This window comes from Armigeres subalbatus, chromosome 1, assembly GCF_024139115.2.
Source record: "Armigeres subalbatus isolate Guangzhou_Male chromosome 1, GZ_Asu_2, whole genome shotgun sequence".
Taxonomy (NCBI): Eukaryota; Metazoa; Arthropoda; class Insecta; order Diptera; family Culicidae; genus Armigeres; species Armigeres subalbatus.
In genome coordinates this window covers 132,956,791-132,981,157 of record NC_085139.1, presented here as the reverse complement: position 1 = coordinate 132,981,157, position 24,367 = coordinate 132,956,791, and the positions used below count along the sequence as shown (strand labels likewise).

The following is a 24,367-nucleotide window of genomic DNA, read 5'->3' as shown; positions in this document are numbered from 1 at the left end:
CGTGACAGATTTTAAGCAGTGGCGCGCCTACGCAAGTGTCGGTGGCGGTAGCGCACACCTCTAGGAGGAATCAAATCCAACAGAAATTAAATTAATTGGCTTCGAGATTTGGTTTCAGGAGCTATGGACAGAGGATTGAATTTGATTTCGTTGATATAGAGTTGGATTTTATTCAGTTCAGGATTACTGTAGTGTTCACAATGGATTTGAAAATGGATTTGTATATCAGAATTGCTGAAAACGTGGTTGATTTCCAATTTTTTTCCAATCACTTATGACATTAATGTTAAATTATGTTAAATTTGAAAAAGTCTACGTAGACTTCAAGGGGATGGGGAGGGGTTTTGGAAAAGTCTACTAGGGGGGAAGGGGGGTGGGTTTGAAAATGTGAAAATTCGGCCTACGTGGTTTGTGGGAAGTTGTTTAGAAATACTTTCGAAATCTCTTAAAGTAGTTCAAACGAGAATTATTTTCGAAAATCCATTCAGGCTCTCTTTTAAAAATGCCTTCGGAAATATATTTAGAAATTCCTGCACAAAACCCTCCAGGAATTTCTTCAAAAACTTCTCCAAAAATTCATTTAAGAGCTCCTCCAAAAAATTTCCTTGAATAATCTAAAAAAGCTCCACCAAGAATTCCTTTGGATATTTCACCAGGGATTTCTTTAAAAGTTTCTCCGAAAAGCCTCCCGGATTCCTTCTTAGATTTCTTCCAGGAAATTCATTGAAATTAATTAGATAATGAAATAGTTTTCGGTGGAGTTGCTAATTGAATTTTTGAAAAAATAAAACAAATAAATTAAACAACTAACACTGAAAAAAATCCGAAGGTATTACTGAAAGAATTTCGTAAAGAACCCATGAAGGCATTTTCGATGGAATTCCTGCAGGAAGTTCTGGAAGAATTCTCGAAGAATGTTTTAAAGGAATTACTGGAAGAAGCTCTGAAGAAATTTCTTAGGAAAATTTGGAAGAAATCCCTTATGCAATCTCTGGAAGAATTTATTTGAAGAATTCATAGAATAATTGCCGAAGAAATTCATGAGGAGGTATTCCTTTAAAAAATTGAAGAGTTGCTAAATAGTTTTTGAAGAAACTCCAAATGGAATTTCTTGAGAAATTTATTAAGAAATATCCGGAGGAATCGCTAAAGAAACTTCCGAAGGAATTCCTTAACGATTCTTAACAACATTTCGTAGAAATTACTGAAACAATATTTTTTGTATGCCTTTCATAACGAATTTTCTGAGAAATTTTGTAAGATATTTCCGGCAAAATACATAAAGTAATTTTCCAAGGTTTTTTATTGAAACTTTTCGAAGGAATATCTGGAGGAATTTACTAGGAAATATACCAAGTGGTTTTGGCGCTTTGGGGATGTATTCAAGCCTTCACAAAAGCTTATGTGCCACAACAAACATAATTTGCGAGTCACCTACACTGCCGCTAACCGCAAGTCGAGCACATCTGTATATGGGCCTCCATATACAGATGAGCTCGACTTACGGTTAGCGACAGTACAGGCAGTGTTGTCTTACACTCGCGCAAGAAATTCTGCTCTTTGATTTTACTCCATCTAAACGATGGACATTTAGAAAATTCAAATAGCCTTCTATTAGTTGCACTTACTTAGTTAAGATTGTAAAATCGTTTGGATGGAGTAAAATCAAAGAGCAGATTTTTTTGCACAGAGTGTAGGACAACACTGCCTACAGATTTAGGTGCCCGACTGAATGAGGCTTTGGCTTAGACGAATTCCAAAGACCATTTCAACATTTTTTGTATTATTCTACTTAGTAGATTAAATCTACTAGATACAGCCTAATTCAAATTCATAACTAATCAACCAACCAATTCATTATCCAATGTTTGTCACCACACTGTCTTAGAGGCACCATCACTTGAGGTAGATTTGAAATTGAATTCTGACGAGTTCCACCTCAACAAAATTCTAACAACTAACTAACAACAACAATCATAACACGAGTTTAGTACTATTCCAATCAATTCCACCACGTTGTATTGTCTTACAAATACGTATTTCGTCTCTGTAAGGCCATCTTCAGTGTCTCTTATTTTACTCGACTCGACTCAAGTTAATTGATTTTTGCCTTTCTCGTATACTAAGTATACGGAAAGGCTATAGAACTGCTCCAAAACCGAACTTTTGATAGAAGGCTCGGAGACCCATAGTGTTATATACCAATCGACTCAGCTCGACGAATTGAGGTGATGTCTGTATGTGTGTATGTATGTGTGTGTGTGTGTGTGTATGTGTACAAAAATGTGAGACACGTTTTTGGGTATTTAGCATTATCCGATTTGCTCGCAACAAGTTGCATTCGACGCGGAATTCAGTCCCATTGGTTCCTATTTAAAATTAGATCGATCGAATATTGCGTTTCGGAGTTATGGCCAAAAAACTGTTTTTACGTGCAAAAAAAAAGCAAAATGCCCTGCCCTGGATTCGAACTTGTGACCTTTAGGGTGGAAAGCGCTTGCTATACCACAGCACCATCGATACACTTGGTTGATTCAATACTACACAATAATATAAATCGTGTATTATTGATCGAATTTGGAATATGTTCATTGCATTTCTAAAACTAAAACGTCCGATACCCACATTGCGGTTTTAACTTGCATACATGCACAGTAGGAGATATGCCCCGCATCAAATAGAGTCGTGCATATGTACATAATATATTATATTTGTAAATACGCATACACGCAGCGTTAGAAGGGCGCTAGAGGACAAGGTTCTGCGCTAATAGAAGAATGTTTATTATTGTAATTACTTATTATATTATTTGTAAGTAAAAGAATGAGGTTCAATTTTTCTCGTTCTTTCATGTGGTGGGAAAAAGATGAAAGTCAATTTGCGCAGCAAATTATGGGGATTAAATGATTTACGTGGTTCTGCGTAACAATCGGGGAATACGAGAAAACCACGAAAACCGGTTTTCGTTGAAGTGGTTGTTTACGCTTATTTTGGTAAATACGCGGCTTTGGTTCACCCGGTTTGTATCATAAACGCGTAAAAAACGATTCAGTACTGTACAGATCAGGGTTGAAATATGTCAAATTCAATGCAGTGAAAAACATGGATCTCAGCACAGCATAGTCTCCGGTCATCGCCGCCGCCGTGAGTGCGACTGTAGGGCAGCCAAAACATCACTCCAGCACCAACCATTCAATTTAAGAGCCAGTTCGCGAGAAGCGCGACCCCCTTTCCAAGGGAGGTTGCAACGATGTTCTCCGATTTGGATGAAATTTTCAGGGTTTGTTCATATATGTAAGAGAAGGCATTTTGCAAATTTTCAGATTTTTTCATTGAGGGGAAGTGGGGTAAAACGGTCCTTCAAAAACTATTGTTCAAAAATCGCCAAAACCAAAAAAATGCAATAACTTTGGCAACGAGTGACCGATTTTGTTTAAATTTGGCGCGTTTTTTCTACTCAATTAGTTCTTTATACCAAGTGGTTAATAGGGTTATAAAGTTGTTTACTTTAGGAGAAAATTGACTTTTTCGATAAAAAATGGCCGTTTTTCCAAAGAGAATATTTTTCACCAACAGATCTAGGATAAAAAACTAAACCCATAAGGCAATTAAGGAACTAAAGAGCTTTCATCTCATATATAATGTAGAAGCGCCAACTCAAGAATTTCTAAGAAAATCGCAATTTTCTGCAACACTGTTTATTCAAAAGAAAGTTCGCACAAATTTTGACCCTACTTAAGTTGATGTTTTCCGATCTGGTGAAAACTGTCCAAACTTTTTTGTCTAAGAATTTTCCATTAGGGGAGTGTAGGGTAAAATAGTCCTTTAAAAATAAATATCAAAAAATACATCCTTTTTTATGTGAGTTCTAGCAGAAAATACATAAGTGTAAGAAAACTATTTCTTCTTCCTATTCATCTATATTTTTCGTCTCAATAGATACGTGTATACTTCGTCGATCTATATTAGATTGCAAACTATTTGCAGAACAATTTTCAACAGAAGTAAAATAAGACCAAAATAAGTGCCTTAAACATTAGCACGTCTTTCGCAAACTGAAACAAAAATGAACGAATTCGGCGAATGTGCTTGTTGATATTTTTTTTGAATAAGCTACAATTAATGTGGGTACCGGTAGTGATGTTGCTTTTACATCTATGCGAAAAAAAAAAAATTAATCTTAAACAAATGAGCAATTTCGGTAAATTGGGTAAAATAGCCTTGTAAAAATAAAATGTCAAAAATTCATAAATTTATATATGTGAGCTCAAGCAGAATGTACATCAAACTTATTGAAACTTATTTCAGTGCGCCGACTTAAAAACAATCAATCAAATTATGAGTTTCTGCATATTGCACTGTTTGTTTGCAAGCCAGTTTGTGAGAATCGCAACTCCATTTTATCGATGTTTCAGCATCTGGCTGAAACTTACAAGGTTTATTTCTATATGTAGATGAAATTTTTTTGCAAAATATTGGGATGTGGAAAGAGGGGTAAAATAGATCTCCAAATATAAATAATGTTACGAAACAAGATAATCGTAACCACACTTCTTAGATTCGATTATTCCGACCCAACTGGCAACTAATCTAGTGATTTTGCTAGTTTGCTTCGAAATTCTTCCAAGCTTAGTGTTTTTATGATTTTTTATCTGTCAACTTGAGTTGCGTGCTCTTGCCTACGCAATGCGGTCGGGTCTGAGCTTGACGACCGACTGGCAAATAGCTTACACAACCTCACTTTGTAACCTGATTTGTTTTTTCTATGCGTGTATGTTATGTTTTGCACAAACGGTTGAAAACTTGCCAACAATCAAATACCGAAAGCGCCATCTGTCCGTGGAAGAGTGATTGCATTGCACGTGAAATATTTATAATTGGGTTCCACTCAGAGATCTCATTTAAACTTGTCCACAACGGAGATTACGAAATGTTGGGGAAAAGATAGGCAAAAAAAAAAAGATACCGATGATACGGTCAAGGTCGCTTACTATGAATGTTAGAAAAGGACAGCCTCAAACAGATAATACAAAAAAAATGAGATGAAATTCATATTTAGCAGCCTCCAATACAGTATGTATTGTTTGATGCGATCCAAAAGAACAAGGAACGCGTGGTCTGCTTTGGGGTTTTTGATTTACTTTGGTAGATATCGTTAACAGAAGCACACGTCTAGTTACCACAAGGAAAGAGGAAAATACTTACAAAAAGTAAAGTTAGTTAGAACATTATAGATAAAGTTACACTCAGTTCTGTGCTAGTGCAAACAAAATGCGCAAAGTAAGTGATAACCTAGATTTGTGACTATGTGTTCTAAAATAAAACTTAACTATTAAACAGGGCTGAGTTTTGTGACGACCCTTTGATTAAAGGAACGGGGTTGAAAGTGTGTGTAAGCACGTTTTCGGTTCAGGTAAGGCTTTGGCATCTATTTAATTAAAAGCAGTATCATGACGATAAATTTGAACACGTTGTCAGGTTAAAAGCCCACCTTGCAACGTGGGTGCGAGTTCAGGGCGGCATTCGTCCGTATTGAAAACTACACGTGAAACTGGACGAAACGAAGACCGCTCAAAACTACGTTTTGGTACGGTAGTCCCACGGACTTGACGAAGCCCTCAGACGGTCGCTGTAGTGTAGTTTCGTTCAGTACCGCCCAGTACAATAAGTCAAGACATCGCAGGGACTGAAGCGCCACCCGACGGCAGGTGGATGAACCCATCTAGTGACGACACACAACTGTGATCCGACTTCGTTTACCCTATTACGTCACCGAGTTGTATCCGATGAGAAACCGTTCGAGGTTGGCAATAAGCTTTGCGATTACGTCACCGACCCTCCCACTGGGTATCTGGGATAAGCTGAGCCGTGGACGTTGGCGGTTAGGAAAACCGGGGAAATTAGCGTATGCGGTCGACTCCGAATGCTCCCGATACGTGTGGATTACCTGCCAAGCCTACTTGAATATAGCCAGAACAAAAAGGTTAGATTAGACGTAAGACAATTTTGTACCATTTAGAATAGTGACGTCACTCATAAGACAGGAACCAAAACTATGAATATAAGTGAGAATGTTACCGCAACAAAAAGTTCATTATGTACAGAGGTTCCCCAGCCTATGTTGACGTTTCTTCCTAGGGTGTGCGGGTTGATAAAATCTTTTTGATCACTCTGATGCTAGATAAGGAATATCCTCTCATTATAGTTTTTTTTGTGATAGGGACTCAACAGCTTCCGTCTCTATTGTGGGTACGCTAATTTGGATTCGGGTGTTTGAACCTTTACAACCCGCCGTGAAAAAGAGTCTCTTGCCGAGCAATCGAATTGCAACAGCAACCTCTCAACTTACGAGAGTGGCGCATAAGTTGCTGATTGTTGGAAGGAAAGCATACGTTACATTTTGGCGCCCAACGTGGGGCCCGAAGTTGAGGTTTAAAATTAAAAATAGGTTCATTCAAAATTTGTTGGTGAGTGCCATTTTGAAATTGGTTGTATATATTGATTCTTATAATTAGTTTGCTTAGTTGATAGTTCTTAAACAGTTTTGTTCTGTGTCTAGCAATAGGTCGACTTTAAGTATCTTTTTTTTCTAGTTGTTGGAATTTTTATATTTATTTTTCTTTTGTAGTTTTAGGGCAACATTTTTTCAATTGAACTACTGAAATTAACTCAATACTATGGATATTTATAGAATTTATGCGAAGGATTTGGAGGAAGATGAAGTCAACTATGAGCTGGCAATACATGGTTGCACAATAGGAGGATCGCTAGAGTCAAGATATAGGTCATTACGATTGATTTTACGTCAACCGGAAGATGAAAATGTCGAACTTGAGTCGTCCTTTACATTAGAAAACGATTTTGCGATCGTTCCCCAAAAATTAAAGGATATTGAAACACAGCTAGAAACTGATGATCTCAAGTGCTTTTCAAGACTTGTACATTATCATAAACGCGTACGCCGCTACCTTCCAGAAACGGAAGAGCAAAGTCGCACACAGGGAACCCTGCTTGACGCTATTAGCAGGATGACCGTGAAATATTACAATATAGACATTCAGCAGATGGCTGAAGAGATTCCGGTTATGCGTATACGAAAGGTGGCTCCTCGGGTACCTGGAGAAGTGTCACATCCAGTACCTTCGGGTGCTTGGAGAGACGAAGCAGCGGGGGGTGATCCCTGCTGGAACGATCCTAAAGACAATGACTTGATTAGCTTTGTGGAGGGTATGAAATCTCTTCCAGGATCCCAAGGCACCCCTAAAAGACAAGTTGAAAGTGGCACTGGAGCAATTCCAAAAGTTCTAGGACCGATCGGGGATAGGGCTCCCTTTGTTTCTATTCAACAATCAAATGAGCTTCCGTATGCGTCACGACGACAGTCAGTACCGCAAATGCCGAGTGGTAGTCCACTCATCCCCTTGCCAACAACGGTGTACCCTGATAGTGCACCACCCTTACGAAACCCATTTTCACCTCTCAACTTTGAGAAGCAATGGGACGAACCGAAATACAAAAATAACGTTCCGGAAAATTTTCCAGAACAAATTCCGAGTGAAATTTTGAACCTAAAGCTTGATTTGGGGGATACAAGCAGAACGGGTAATAAAAGGTTGGAACAGGTAGCAATGACAGAAAGACATAATATTAATAGGGGTGAATATGTTCACGTATCTGAAATTGAAAAATACATCAAAGCTTACGTTAATCAAATGTTAGCCCGGCCGACCGTGACTACTGACCAGGTTGTTGATAATTTGGTTGACCAGATAGCGAATATTGGAGTTCGGGACACAGAAGTGTCCCAAATTTCAGGGCGAATGCACGATTACCGCTACCCCACTACAAATGATAATAGATCATTGCAGTTCCGGAGGGCCGCTGCGAAGGGGGCTGATGTCGGCGAGAAACCACAAGGTTCAACTAGAAATTCACGATGGATTGATGATAATTTGGGAGTTAGGTCCCAATACATCAATCAAGGAGGTGATTTGCCTAACTTTGTTCAGCCAGCCGATTCCTGCCAGGCTACGCCATATCCGTTACGTCGACGACTCCACATCAGACCTGTAACATTATAGAGAAATGGCCAAAATTCACAGGCGATTCTAACCCCGTACCGGTCATAGATTTTCTACGTCAGATTGAGATTTTAAGTCGATCGTATCAAGTAACGCCGGACGAGCTTCGAATGCACGCCCACCTACTCTTCAGAGATGATGCGTATGTGTGGTTCACTGCTTACGAAGGTCAGCTAAACACTTGGGAAGCTCTCTTGAGTTACCTTAAAATGCGGTACGATAATCCGAACCGTGATAAATTTATACGCGAAGAAATGCGTAATAGGAAACAGAAGCCAAACGAATTGTTCAGCGCTTACCTAACGGACTTAGAGGCTATGGCCCAAAGAATGACCCGTAAAATGTCTCCTCAAGAAAAATTAGACCTGATCGTTGAAAATATGAAACTTTCATATAAACGACGTTTGGCTCTGGAGCCGGTTGCGTCCATTGAGCACTTGGCCCAACTGTGCTACCGATTTGACGCATTAGAGGTCAATTTATATGCATCACGACCAACAACTAGACCTGTAGGTCTGAATTCGGTAGTGTGCGACGAAAATTCTGATCAGGAAAGTGAAGAACTAGCTCAATTGCTTACACTCCAAGCAAGAAATCCACAACAGGGAGGGCCTCGGAGTGATTTACGCCATGTAAAATCTACCTATTCAGAGGATAAATTGCTTTGCTGGAATTGTAGAAAAACCGGGCACATGTGGAGAGAGTGCAGTTGGAAAAAGGGTATATTTTGTCACGTTTGTGGATATCCGGACACGGTTGCGTCGCGGTGTCCCGAGAATCATAAATTAAATCCTCGTGACACCTCTCATACGGAATCAAAAAACTAATAGAACCAGAGATCTTTGGGGACGGATCTTCTGAAGAGGCTATTGCGAAAGATCCCCTTGGTTCTTGCCAATATTTCAGTCATACATACCAGATCAACACTCGTTTTCAACGTTGTCCACATTTGAAAGTTACAATCTTAGGTATAGAAATCGTTGGATTAGCCGACACTGGAGCAGGTATTACAATCATAAATTCTTTAGATTTAATTCGACAGTTGGGAATGTGTATCCAAAAATGCAATGTTCGAATTAAGACAGCCGACAGCAGCGAATATACCTGTCTCGGTTACGTCAATATCCCGTATACATATGATAATCGAACCTGCGTCGTCCCAACAGTTATTGTGCCTGAAGTCACTAAACCTCTTATTTTGGGTGTCGACTTTTTGGAAAAATTTAATTTTAAATTAATGATTCCAATAAAATCTCAGAATTTTACACTGCTGATGTTTGCACTATCTCCTTGGAGGGTGCGGACAGACCTCTATTAATGGCAGAAGACTATTTCTCGGAGGATGACGAGGCTGTTTGCTTTCAGATGGAACCCATTATTTCAGAATACTCAACAACAGGTCAAGAAATTGATGAGAGCCTAGAACTCCCTACCATAGAACTGCCTTCTCGATCGATTCAAAACCCTGCTGACCTTGATTGCGAGCATGATTTAAGTCTGAAACAACGCGACGAGCTATTTGACGCCGTTTGCCAACTTCCCGCCACTAGTGAGGGGTGTTTGGGTCGTACGACAGAAATAGAACATACAATAGAACTTTTATCCGGCTCCCAAGCTCGTAGATTGCCGATGTATCGATGGTCTCCTAAGGTGGAGCAAATTATCGACGAGGAAGTTGAGAGGATGCGAAAATTAAAGGTGATCGAAGAGTGCCATGGACCCATCGAGTTCCTAAATCCACTTTTACCGATCAAGAAAGCGAATGGCAAGTGGAGAATTTGTTTGGATTCCCGGAGGTTGAATTCCTGCACTAAAAAGGATGATTTTCCTTTCCCAAATATGGTTGGTATTCTCCAAAGGATCCAAAATCAAAATATTTTTCGGTCATAGACCTCTCTGAATCGTATTACCAAGTTGGTCTAGCGGAGGCAGCTAAGGATAAAACCGCTTTTCGGACCAACAAGGGGTTGTTCAGATTCGCCGTTATGCCCTTTGGGTTAACAAATGCCCCGGCGACAATGGCAAGATTGATGACCAAAGTATTAGGACACGATATGGAACCGTTTGTGTATGTGTATTTAGATGATATTATCATCACCTCCCTCTCCTTCGAACACCATTGCCAACTAATCAAAGAAGTTGCGAGGCGCTTACGAAACGCTGGCCTAACCATTAACATACAAAAATCGAAATTTTGTCAGAAGAAGATTCGATACCTTGGCTATGTACTCTCCGAGGAGGGAATGTCAATGGATGTCTCCAAAATACAGCCGATACTAGATTACGCTCAGCCTAGGTCCGTGAAGGATGTTCGGCGCCTACTCGGCCTTGGTGCATTCTACCAAAAGTTTATCAGAAATTATTCTGAAATTGCGAAACCGATTTCTGATTTACTCAAAGGAAAGAAAAAAAACTTTGTGTGGACAACCGAAGCAGATGAAGCTTTTGAAAAATTAAAAAATGCCCTAATATCGGCTCCAGTATTGGCAAATGCGGATTTTGGATTAATGTTTGTTATTGAGACTGATTCCTCCGACTCTGCTGTGGGCGCCGTCCTAACTCAGGACCAGTCAGGTGAGCGACGTCCCATTGCCTATTTTTCGAAAAAACTTTCCAGCACTCAAAAGCGTTACAGTGCCACGGAACGGGAATGCTTGGCGGTGTTACTGGCAATCGAGCATTTCAAACATTTTGTAGAGGGAAGCCAGTTTATGGTGAGAACAGATGCGATGAGTTTGACTTTTCTTCAAACGATGTCCATCGAATCGAAATCACCCCGTATTGCCAGATGGGCACTAAAACTATCGAAGTACGACCTAATTCTGCAATACAAAAAAGGGTCAGAAAATGTGCCAGCAGATGCGCTTTCTCGATGCGTTGCTTCCGTGGATGTCACTTTATCAGATCCCTACATCAGCGATCTCAAAAGACAAATTGAAAATAATCCCGACCGGTACACCGACTTCAAATTGTCAACGGTAATATATTTAAATATATCACCAATTCAACCCTTCCAGAGGATGCGAGTTTCAAATGGAAACTACTGGTTCCAAAACAGGAACGCACCCAGATAATTGAAGGAATTCACCGAGAAGCACACCTGGGCTATTTAAAGACTCTTGCCAAAGTTCGAAACCGATGGTATTGGCCAAAATGAGTGGAGATATCAAAAGGTTCTGTGATGCCTGCGAGGTGTGTAAGGAATCTAAAACTCCCAACCAAAATACTCGTCCACTCTGCGGAAAACCTAAGGAATGCTCGAGACCATGGGAAATGATATCTATTGACTTCCTTGGGCCATATCCTCGTTCCAGAAAAGGCAATATATGGCTTCTGGTCGTATCAGATTTCTTTTCAAAGTTTGTGTTAGTGCAATGCTTAAAAAGTGCAACTGCACCTGCAGTGTGTACGTTTCTGGAGACGATGGTTTTCACTTTATTTGGAGCTCCCGCTGTGTGCATTTCCGACAATGCACAGGTATTTAAATCCCATCCATTCAAAAATTGCTTGGAAAATATGGAGTATGCCATTGGAATCTTGCTATATATCATCCGAGCCCAAATCCGGTCGAAAGGGTGAACCGTGTGATAGTTACCGCTATACGATGTGCCCTGAATCAGAGAACCAATCACCAGGATTGGGATGAAGCTATTCATATTATTGCCATGGCCATTCGCACTAGCGTACATGACAGTACGGGTTTCTCACCCTATTTTGTTAATTTCGGCCGTAACATGGTCAGCAACGGGAGGAATATGACCACCTTCGTCATCTGAACCCCGAGCACCAAGGTACACCTAAAGTCAGCGATGACACAAAAGACTTTTTGAAATGATTAGACGAAAACTTGCATAAAGCCTATGAGAGGTATTCTCGCCCATATAACTTACGAGCGAACGTTCGACATACTTTTGGAAGGGGAGATATAATTTACAAAAGAGACATGCACTTATCCGACAAAGCTCAAAACTGTGTAGGAAAATTTGGAAATAAATACTCGAAAGCCCGAATCCACGAGAAGATCGGCACCAATACCTATATTTTGGAGGACCTTCAAGGCCGTAGGATCTCCGGAACATTCCATGGTTCCTTTTTAAAAAAGGCATGATTAAAAGCGAAAACTGCGTTTAGTACCGGTTTCATTTCGTGATTACCTCAAATCGCTGAAGAAAAAAAAAACGAAGATTTCATACATCTTGAACGATATGATCTCAATATGAGACTAAACAAAAAGCTATGAATGAGTCTTGTAGAAGCTCAGACCAATGATTTAGATCAAACAAAATACTCATTGAGTCATATTAGACGGAGCTAGTTGAGTGTCCAAACAAAAAAAAAAGAAAACCTAATACGACCTCCTAGTGTACCGGAATCCTGTTTTGCATGTGCATTCACCGACCGCCATAGCCTTGCATTTTCCTTTTAAATTCGTTGTTTCCATAGTAAACACACCTGCCTTTGATACTTTACCTTAGTTAATAGTACAATAGTTATTTCCAACAACATCCATGCCCAACAAGATATAAATTTTCAACAATTTTAGTAATACTTTCCAAATACCGTTGATTTTTTTTACATTCCTGTCCATTTATGTGGTTAGCGGATATCCAATGACAGATGAATGACAGTGCGATGTTCACAAGCCATTCATAAAGCTTCGTTAAGTATCCGTCACTGAAAACGTACTTCAAAACAAACGTTTCGAAGTGCTTGAGGTAAAGGAAGCGTTCGTTTATATTTCAGTAGATGGTATTTAAGGTAAAAAAAATATTTACGTCGAATAAATATTTCAATTTCTTTTTAAGCCGATATCAATTCACTGATACAATTTCGAAAGCACTGTTCACTGCTGCTAATTCTCAGATATATCTGAGGTAAAGCGGTTCGAAAAAAAAAGGATTTTCCAAACAATTTTGGAGTTATTTGGTCGGATAGGTCGGTAGAAAAAAAAAAAATTTCCGGATATTTTCGGAGTAATGGGCGTCAAAAAAAAAAAAAAAATAAATAAATAAAATAGTGCAGTGACAGGATTCAGAAATTACGATCCTAAAACCAATTAATTCATAAATATAACTCATTTTATTTTACATGATAGGTCGACACAGAACAGAATGGTAAATGGAATAGTTGTCAATTTCAGTTCAAATAACCATAGCAATATTAAAATAATAATAATAATAATAATACATAGATCGATAAAAGGAAGCAAACACCAAACAAATTTAAACATAAAAATTTTGAAATTTTTAAACAATTTCAAAATTTTTATAAATTACGCAACGACGAGAATGTAACCTGATTTGTTTTTTCTATGCGTGTATGTTATGTTTTGCACAAACGGTTGAAAACTTGCCAACAATCAAATACCGAAAGCGCCATCTGTCCGTGGAAGAGTGATTGCATTGCACGTGAAATATTTATAATTGGGTTCCACTCAGAGATCTCATTTAAACTTGTCCACAACGGAGATTACGAAATGTTGGGGAAAAGATAGGCAAAAAAAAAAAGATACCGATGATACGGTCAAGGTCGCTTACTATGAATGTTAGAAAAGGACAGCCTCAAACAGATAATACAAAAAAATGAGATGAAATTCATATTTAGCAGCCTCCAATACAGTATGTATTGTTTGATGCGATCCAAGAACAAGGAACGCGTGGTCTGCTTTGGGTTTTTGATTTACTTTTGTAGATATCGTTAACAGAAGCACACGTCTAGTTACCACAATAAAGAGGAAAATACTTGACAAAAAGTAAAGTTAGTTAAAACATTATAGACAAAGTTACACTCAGTTCTGTGCTAGTGCAAACAAATTGCGCAAAATGATAACCTAGATTTTTTACTATGCGTTCTAAAATAAAACTTAACTATTGAACAGGGTTGAGTTTTGTCACGAACTTTGAATAAAAGAACCGGGTTGAAAGCGTGTAGGCCCGTTTCGGATCAGGTAAGGCTTTGGCATCTATTTAATTAAAAGCAGTATCATGACGATAAATTTGAACACGTTGTCAGGTTAAAGCCCACCTTGCAACGTGGGTGCGAGTTCAGGGCGGCATTCGTCCGTATTGAAAAACTACACGTGAAACTGGACGAAACGAAGACCGCTCAAAACTACGTTTTGGTACGGTAGTCCCACGGACTTGACGAAGCCCTCAGACGGTCGCTGTAGTGTAGTTTCGTTCAGTACCGCCCAGTACAATAAGTCAAGACATCGCAGGGACTGAAGCGCCACCCGACGGCAGGTGGATGAACCCATCTAGTGACGACACACAACTGTGATCCGACTTCGTTTACCCTATTACGTCACCGAGTTGTATCCGATGAGAAACCGTTCGAGGTTGGCAATAAGCTTTGCGATTACGTCACCGACCCTCCCACTGGGTATCTGGGATAAGCTGAGCCGTGGACGTTGGCGGTTAGGAAAACCGGGGAAATTAGCGTATGCGGTCGACTCGAATGCTCCCGATACGTGTGGATTACCTGCCAAGCCTACTTGAATATAGCCAGAACAAAAGGTTAGATTAGACGTAAGACAATTTTGTACCATTTAGAATAGTGACGTCACTCATAAGACAGGAACCAAAACTATGAATATAAGTGAGAATGTTACCGCAACAAAAAGTTCATTATGTACAGAGGTTCCCCAGCCTATGTTGACGTTTCTTCCTAGGGTGTGCGGGTTGATAAAATCTTTTTGATCACTCTGATGCTAGATAAGGAATATCCTCTCATTATAGTTTTTTTTGTGATAGGGACTCAACAGCTTCCGTCTCTATTGTGGGTACGCTAATTTGGATTCGGGTGTTTGAACCTTTACAACCCGCCGTGAAAAAGAGTCTCTTGCCGAGCAATCGAATTGCAACAGCAACCTCTCAACTTACGAGAGTGGCGCATAAGTTGCTGATTGTTGGAAGGAAAGCATACGTTACAACTTGATCAGTACCGTTGCTGATGAAGAATGTGTATAGCCGCCAGACATTCTAAATACTCACGCTCCTCTAATGTGGACGTGTACAATACACATGTGGAAGTATTGGCTTGATAAATGGATTGCGAGTGATTTGACTATGCGTCCAATTTGGGAATCTCGAGCTCGTTCAGTAGCCGCTAGGTTGCGAAGGCCGACGGAGGTCCTTCGTAGCTTAGTTGGTTAAAGCACCAGTCTAGCGTACTGTAGGGTCATGGGTTCGAGTCCCATCGAAGGGAAAGTGGTTACCTCCAATACATTTTTCAAATCAATATCTTCCACATAACGTACATATTCACATATGAGTTTTCATAACATTGTAAATTAACGTCCAAGTCGGGTGGTTTAATCCCCGGAAATAGGCAATTACCTTTGATTGAACTATCTGTCAACAATTAAATCCTTCACAATCTCTCAATCTCAAAAAATAACGTGAACTAGTCAACTAGTCATGTCATTTCTATAATATTCCGGCGGAGGTATTGTAAACTTAGCGCCATCTTAAACTCCCGTTCAAAAATATTGTTCCACCAAAATATATTCCCACCAGTTCCTCCATGGTGACGTCTTAATTGCAAGAGCATGGTTCAAGAACGACGTAAAGCAAAATCCAATGCTTTAGCTAGTTTCCATCCATTCGGAAGTGAGAACATTTGTTTTTGGTACTTCAACACGGTAGTCTATTCCTCGGTGAAAAAAGCAATAGATAGATTTCTCAAAAAGTATTGCAAGCTGTTACTACCCAAGTACTACTTCTTAGTAAACCACACCTTATGGTTAGTTAGAAATATGTTCATATTAGGTTAGCAAAGATTTCAAGAGAAAAAGGCTGATATTTAAGGCATCCTTTTTACAATCAACTACACAGTTTTGTTGAGGTACTCAAGCACTTTCAGGTTGTGTAAATTAAGCCGAGAATAAAACAGTTTTGTTTGGTAATCTTTTAATTAATTGATTAAGCGATCTACAATTTAATTTTAAGGTTTTTCTCGTATTGTGCAAAATGAATGCAACTTCGTTAAACTTTGGAGTGTTTTTCACACAGTTGTGTAAACATAGAATCGAGGGTATTCCATTACCTATGAGATAAAATTGTCCAACTCTTGAAAATATATACACCCGATTAGAACTGCTATAGTCCATTCAGTCAAACATTTTGTTTAGATTGTATCTCTGTAATACTAGCTAGCAGTTTGAAGGTTAGTAATTCAAAATGTATGAATGGTACACGGTTTGACGTTTTTGCACAATAAACTTGCAGAATTTGGTTTAAATTGATAATGATGGAGGATGAAAGAGAGTTATGAATACCACACAATCGTTACAAGCTACAAAAACAAGTCTATGGAAACCTGATGCAAGTAGGTACAAAAGAAAAATATAATCTGAGAAGCAGCTCCACCAACAAGCTATGTTTAAACGTTACGAAATTGCTCATTTGCCGTTAAGAATAATTGTTTTTTTTCGCATAGCTGTAAAAGCAACATCAGTACCGGGACCCACAGTAATTGTAGCCGATTCAAAAAAATATCAACAAGCACTTTCGTCGAATCCGTTCATTTTTCAGTTTGCGAAAGACGTGCTAATGTTTAAGGCACTTATTTTGGTCCTATTTTACTTCTATTGAAAATGTTTTCTGCAAATAGTTTGCTATCTAATATAGATCAGCGAAGGATATACGTATCTATTGAGACGAAAAATATAGATAAATTGAAAGGAAGAAAAAACAGTTTTTTAAACTTATGTATTTTCTGCTAGAACTCACATAAAAAAATGATGTATTTTTTGACATTCATTTTTAAAGGACTATTTTGCCCTACACTCCTCTAATGGAAAATTCTGATTTTTAATTTCAACTTCGACAAAAAAGTTTGGACAGTTTTCACCAGATCGGAAAACATCAACTTAAATAGGGTCAAAATTTGTGCGAACTTTCTTTTGAATAAACAGTGTTGCAGAAAATTGCGATTTTCTTAGAAATTCTTGAGTTGGCGCTTCTACATTATATATGAGATGAAAGCTCTTTAGTTCCTTAATTGCCTTACGGGTTTAGTTTTTTATCCTAGATCTGTTGGTGAAAAATATTCTCGAAAAAGTCAATTTTCTCCTAAAGTAAACAACTTTATAACCCTATTAACCACTTGGTATAAAGTACTAATTGAGTAGAAAAAACCCAGATTAATCCACCTAGCAGTGATAGTGCCTTTCTCGTTTCTTGTGAGTGAGTAATTTCTTCGCACTTTTGGTATGAAAAAAAGTATTTTGGCCCATAGTCCGATACGGCCAATTTTTAATAGGAATGATTCTGCGTCGAATGTTGCGAGTAAATCGGCCGAGAGTAAGTGCCTAAATAGAGAAAAAGATTTTTTCTTGTAAAAACTGGCCATAACTCCGAAGCCCATAGTCCGCCTGGGCCGGTTTTCGATACGAAACAATGGGACAAGATTCCGCGTCAAATGCAACTTGCTGCGAGAAAATCGGTTGAGGATAAATGCCTAAGAAAAGAAATGGTTAAGGATAAGTGCCTGAAAAATCAGTGAGATTATTTTGCGCACACATATACACACACAGACATAACTTTAATTCGTCGAGCTGAGTCGATCGGTATATAACACTATGAGTCTACGGCCTCCTATAAAAAGCTCGTTTTTGGAGCGAACATATACTGCCGTCATACGCATATTTGTCCCATGTTTACTGGGATTTCCTATGTACATGGGACAGTTATGCGTATAACGGCATTATAGCCTTTAAGTATACTTTGTATACAAGAAAGGCAAAAAGAATTTTGGTCATAACTTCTAAGCCCATAGTCCGATCGGGTCAATTTTCAATAGGAAACAATGAGACAGGATTCTGCGTCGATTGCATCTTGTTGCGTCGATTGCATCTTGTTGCGGTTGAGAATAAGTTCCGAAAAAGTGAGCTAGACTTTTTGCGCACACACACACATACACACACAGACATCACTCCAATTCGTCGAGCTGAGTCGATCGGTATATAACACTATGGGCCTCCGGGCCTCCTATAAAAAGTTCGTTTTTGGAGCGAACATATAGCCTTTACGTATACTTTGTATACGAGAAAGGCAAAAAAGTATTTTGGCCATAACATCATAGCTCATAGTCCGATCGGGTCAATTTTCAATAGGAAACAATGCGACAGGATTCTGTGTCGAATGCAACTTGTTGCGAGCAAATCGGTTGAAGATAAGTGCCTAAAAATAAGCTAGACTTTTTAACGTGCTTTAATATGAAAAAAAGTATTTTGGCCATAACTTCTTAGCCCATAGTCCGATCGGGTCAATTTTCAATAGGAAACAATGGGACAGGATTCTGTGTCGAATGCAACTTGTTGCGAGCAAATCGGTTAAAGATAAGTGCCTAAAAAATGAGCTAGACTTTTTAACGTGCTTTAATATGAAAAAAAGTATTTTGGCCATAACTTCCAAGCCCATAGTCCGATCGGGTCAATTTTCAATAGGAAACAATGGGACAGGATTCTGTGTCGAATGCAACTTGTTGCGAGCAAATCGGTTAAGGATAAGTGCCTGAAAAATGAGCTAGACTTTTTGCGCACACACACACATACACACACACATACACACACACATACACACACACATACACACACACATACACACACATACACACACACAGACATCACTCCAATTCGTCGAGCTGAGTCGATCGGTATATAACACTATGGGTCTCCGGGTCTCCTATAAAAAGTTCGTTTTTGGAGCGAACATATAGCCTTTACGTATACTTTGTATACGAGAAAGGCAAAACGTGCCAAATTTAAACAAAATCGGTCACTCATTGCCAAAGTTATTGCATTTTTTTGGTTTTGGCGATTTTTGAACAATAATTTTTGAAGGGCCGTTTTACCCCACTTCCCCTCAATGAAAAAATCTGAAAATTTGCTAAATGTCTTCTCTTACATATATGAACAAACCCTGAAAATTTCATCCAAATCGGAGAATATCGATACAAGAGGGGGTCGCGCTTCTCGCGAACTGGCTCTTAACCATTCAACCCAACACAAGTTGCTCTGACAGGCTGCTTAATGCGCGCCTTACCGCATGAATGTGTGTAGCCCATTCAAACGCGTGGTGAATTTTTGTCGTTTGCTGGGTGAATGTGTACATTGTTCTGTGATGAATTTCATATTCGTGGCGCACTGGATGATGTGAGTTCTGTTGTTTACTACTCTCCCTCTTTGCGAATGTAAGATCGATTTCAATGAAGGAAAAAAATAAAAAAAATGAAATAAAAAAACATCATTTTCATATCCAGTTCTGTGCTGACGAATATTTTACAAGCCTGGTACAGATACGATTAAACGTATTAAAACATATCATAAAAAAAACTGCTTCATCTGGGATACGAACTAGCGACCTTTAGATCTGGAGCCATTGATCTTATGTACCACACTATAGCTGCATATCGGGAGTCGAATGGAAGACCCACACGACAGAAATATTGACAATATTTTTCAATCAATCATCAATAACTACGCAAGTTTTTTTTTTCAATGTTTTACTGATGAGCTTAGCATTGTTGCTGCTGAAGAATCCAATTTTCCTTTAGCTTTAACTTCGAGTGAAAAAGCGGGATACAGAAAAAAAAAACAAACTGATGTGGCAGGATATCATAACTAGTAACTAGGTATCTGTTCCATTATTAATAACATGCTCCTATATCAATAACATTCGCAAAACAGGCAATTTAGGCTCAATTTGTGTCGTGTTTTGTTGTTTTCCGGCCTGCTCACTGCTGCAAAAAATCACAAAAATGAGAAATAAAACAATTTGCGCACCAATTCTTTGTTTTCGAATGGTATTGATTTGATTGCTCCTTGAATTCATACCATGTAATGAATTCAAGGAGCATTTCCCCTAGTTTGAGTTCTTTCAATAACCGAGGAAAATGGACGTATGATTTTCAATCAAACGCCTTATGAAAATTTGCAACAAGGAATCGGTATGAATTTCAATATATTGCTTTATGAACGATGATTTTCATTTAAAAAAAAAGTAAAGTGCGGCGGACTGGGGTTCGAACCATGGACGTCTGGGTCGAGAGACCGGTAGGTAAACCACGCGTCCATCGACGCTTAAATTCTCGGGAAGCTTGCTGCGTATAAGAACCACTCTTGGTGGAATAATCAGACGATGAATCATAAGGACTATCATGAATTTCGATAGTCCAGTTCGTTGAGTATACTCATCACGGTACGTAGGATTATACAAAAAGTGTCGGTATTGTGGGTGTTTTTTCAACGCTACTATGTGAACGTATTTCGATAGGAATAAATGACAATCTATAATACCTGTGCATACAGTAGTCTTATAGATACTTTTGCCAATTCAATGTTTACTAATGGGCTTTTAACTTCATCAAGAGTTACGAGTTCAACAAATCTGAAGGTTATCCGACTGGGGTTGCTCTACTTTATGAAATATGTGAAATGAAAATTCGATTGTAGAACCGTTTCAAATTTATCTTTAATTCAACTGATAACAAATTATTTATCTGATCACACACAGCAGCTGGACTATGTATGCTCGAAATCTGATAGGGTGTCAAAATCGTTGTTTGTCGATGACACAGGCCTCTTCGCTACATGATGAAGTTGTCAAGTAATTTGAAGTGGATTAGACAAAAGTTTGGATACTTTTTCAAATTACTTTCAAAAATGGAAAACTAATGCTTCCAAAACTCAGCTTATAATTTGCCCACATAAGTCGAGAGTTTCTTGTTTGAAACCTTCTGGTAGACATAGTGTCATTTTGAATTGAGTTCCTATTAATTATTCCAGCGAATCCTACAGCTTAGTTAAAAATATATAAAATTTTATTCCGGCGTGAGGAGAAAAACGTATTTTCTCTGAATTTTGTCTTTTCTCGTTATAGTTCGAAAAGAAATTTATTTACGGAAACTTTATCCAATAAAGTAATTTATTTTAACATAAAATTTTGTCAATCACGTTACCTTTTCACCCCGATTCACGATTCACTCGGTTCAAGAAGTTGAGTCTGTTTATAATTTTACAGGTCACGATCGATATTCCTCTGCATTTCTTCAATATTCCCCCCCCCCTCCCCACAAATAATTAAAATAGCCTTGAGACGCATTCTTTTGAAAAGTGCTATCATGAATTGGTTTTGTGTTAGTGATTAGCATAAGAAATAAGCCGGCTCCATTGATCTACATTATTAACTGCTGAAACGTGTACTTCGAGAATAGGTGGTAAACCTGTTTTCACTTGGGTCGTAGTGAAATTTACTCCAGTTCTGATTAATCACGGTGTAGCAACCAATATGATATGAACAGTCAGTCAGTCTAAGCTTAGCTAAAGATTGTTAAGGTATTTAAAGAGTAGATTTCAAATAATCCTATTCTGTCATCGAAATAAGAACAAGATCAATCTCTTCGGAGCTCTAGATTAACGTTTTTCCTTTATATTAACACTAACAGTATTATCCGACCAGCACCCGTTATTGCTAGGTTAACGGAAAAATCATTCTCATATATGAAACAACTGGCGATGGGATCATTGGTGGTGCGAAGAGTCCGTCCAGGATACCGTACCGTAATCTTTCTACCACCAGACAACGTACTCCTCCTTGCGCTTCTCGTGCCAGGCAATACATTCCGGAAGCTGTACCCACACCGACGGGCGACATAGGGACTGGAATCTGAAATGAAGATTGAAACATCTCAATGGAACTTGAATCAATAAATGGTCTCACAGTTCTTCCACTGGGAGTGCTGTGTTTACTTACCTTCGATCGTACCAGCTTTCCAGATTCAGGAAGGACTTTTTGAACAACGTATAAACCCGGCAGGTGTAGGAAATTACCGCGGCTGCGTCTGGACATTTTCTATACCTTCGTTCATGGATGTAATGGATGTAATAGATAAATAACTATTTGCGCCTGGTGCCCTTAGGAAAACTTCTTTGCCGATTCCAGCGCGATGAGAACCTGCGTGGGATGCGACGCAATATTATTTTACCTGATCGAGATAAATATTTGATTTCACCGCTGCAGATATGTCCACCTACTACGAACCGCTTACCTTGCTCACCGATCTCGATTCCCGGGGCCTTGTTTTCGATTCGGACACTAGTGAAAGACCGTTTTAAAAATGCAAATCCATCTACTTTGGCATCATGACACACGATTCCTTAAATAAAGACTTCTCTATAGATCCTATCTAGAGCCGGGAAGCAAACGAATCCAAACATGTATTCGCTTTTTGGCCATCGAAGCAGCTGCGGTATACCATGGCAATTTCCTACCTCAGAAACTCGTCTGCATCCGGTGCCAGACGGTCTAGTTTATCAAAATGATCTAATGAAAGATATGTTTTAATCAGAATTACAACAAGAAATTCAAAATACTCACCTTTATTTCCAGCAACCTTATTATTTTTATTCAAAAAAGTTTAAATAATTTAATTATTAAAAAAATCCAAAAATCCAATCTATAGAATTTCGATTTTGTTTTGACAGATTCGACTGTCGGCAAAAAGTCCAGACCCCAGACAGTCGACATTGTCGATAATGCAGATTTGACGTTTTGCACTGGAAATTTTTTTTCGCAAAGTACGAAACAAGTTTTCAGGATTTCAATTGACCGTTGGGATTGAGTGAAAAGTGAATAGATACATAACTAACTCGATTTGTTCACAAATGTTACTTCAGACCTAGGACTTGAGACGAGAACTGTGAAGACGCTGCTGTTTCACCTAAGCCCCGGGTGGACTCTTCTGAGCACAGTAAAAGTGTATCCAATTCACGAATTAGTAAATTCATTTTCATGAAGATTTTTATACCGGGAACAAAACACACGTTTATAACTATGATTATTAATAAGCTAAACGGATGATTTGGAATACACGTTGAAGTGAAAAAATCGTAAAACAAAAATCATGCGGAATATTCTATTTGAGATACAAATACTTTCACACAAAAAAAGCTGCTGGCTTGCACCTGACAGTTCTTGACAGTAGTTGACCGGCAGCAGCTGAAGTTACATTTTTTCCTCTTTGCAAGTCGCGTCCCAGCTTGGCACTATTTTGATTATATTATATACAAATACGAATATATATCGCTTGCAAAAAACGAAAAAAGCGAATATTACGAGAATTGAACTCTACGATCATCGCATCATGATGCCAAAGTTTAATTAATTTTGATAGTTAATTATCACAAACATGCATTTATCGCTTAGAGTCCATGTACCACTGATTGAATTAAACTATGACAGTTCCTATGTAGTAATACTTAGTAGCAATTAGTTTTAGTTAAAAATCATTGTAATCTCTACAGTAGAGATTACAATGATTTTTAACTAAAATTAATTGCTACTAAGTATTACTACATAGAAGCTTCTTGTAGCGAAAGCAGCTTTTATTGGAAATTGGTTCAAGTTGATTAGTTGTAGACAATAGAAATGATGATTCACCACACACCTAGAATATATGAGTTTTGAAAAAAATAGGATCACTACGAGAATTAATCATAAGCCTGCTGAGTGAGAGCGTAACACGTTACCCATCAACTATCATTGTTTCTTGAGAGAAGAGTGATCGAAGTACAACAGGTTACGCGATTTGCACTTAATAACTATTTTACTGCATCATGTCATCGGCTGCTTGTGCGTTCGTGCGGCTACACACCGGGTGCTATGTTTTGATTCCGTGGTATATTAATTTGAAATCATCTGATGTTGAAAAACATATACCGTTTGACTCAAGTCCCGAATATGGCTGATATTCCGAACACTCGCATTTTAATAGCTATTTCAATCTTATTCGCGTGGTTATTTCCATAGGATATTAATTTCGTTTGTAATCTTGGTCCTCCGTACTAAAAACAGATGAAAAGTTTAGTTTCAGGGCTCTAAAAAGTTTGTGTTACATATTTGTACCTTTTTACTTGCATACCACCTGAGTGGTTTTCAATCATGCTATACATAAGTCCTAAATCTTGGACTTCGCTAGAACAATAAATTGGAACCCCATTCATAATGACAGCATGTATGTTAGAAGCCTTATAAGGCTTGCTGACGTTTAGTCATCTTTCTCTTGCACGCGCACAAAAAGGATAGGTTTTTATTTTCTTCGGGAAACGCTTCCGAACCAATTAACTGATTGTACTGATTTTTTATAAGCAAAACTCGTGCATAATACTCACACATTTTCCGGCACTTAACCTCATTCGATTTGCTTGCAACAAATTGCATCCGGCAGCAATTATAACAATACGTATAAACAAATGTGAAAAATAAGCACTATTAGCGTTATTT

The 24,367-nt window shown here is 38.5% G+C and overlaps 1 long non-coding RNA gene across 2 annotated transcripts; it reads right to left on the bottom strand.

Moving 5' to 3' along the window:
• Positions 1–21,271: 21,271 nt before the first annotated feature.
• On the bottom strand, positions 21,272–22,570 carry LOC134206490 (uncharacterized). Of its 2 annotated transcripts, none has more exons than XR_009978287.1 (4): positions 22,463–22,570; positions 22,134–22,408; positions 21,839–22,070; positions 21,272–21,751 (listed from the first exon to the last, which is right to left on the bottom strand). It is a non-coding gene; the product is annotated as an uncharacterized LOC134206490 (long non-coding RNA). The 2 variants fall into 2 exon arrangements; XR_009978286.1 differs by having other exon boundaries at positions 21,274–21,751; positions 21,839–22,039.
• Between the last annotated feature and the right edge of the window lie 1,797 nt (positions 22,571–24,367).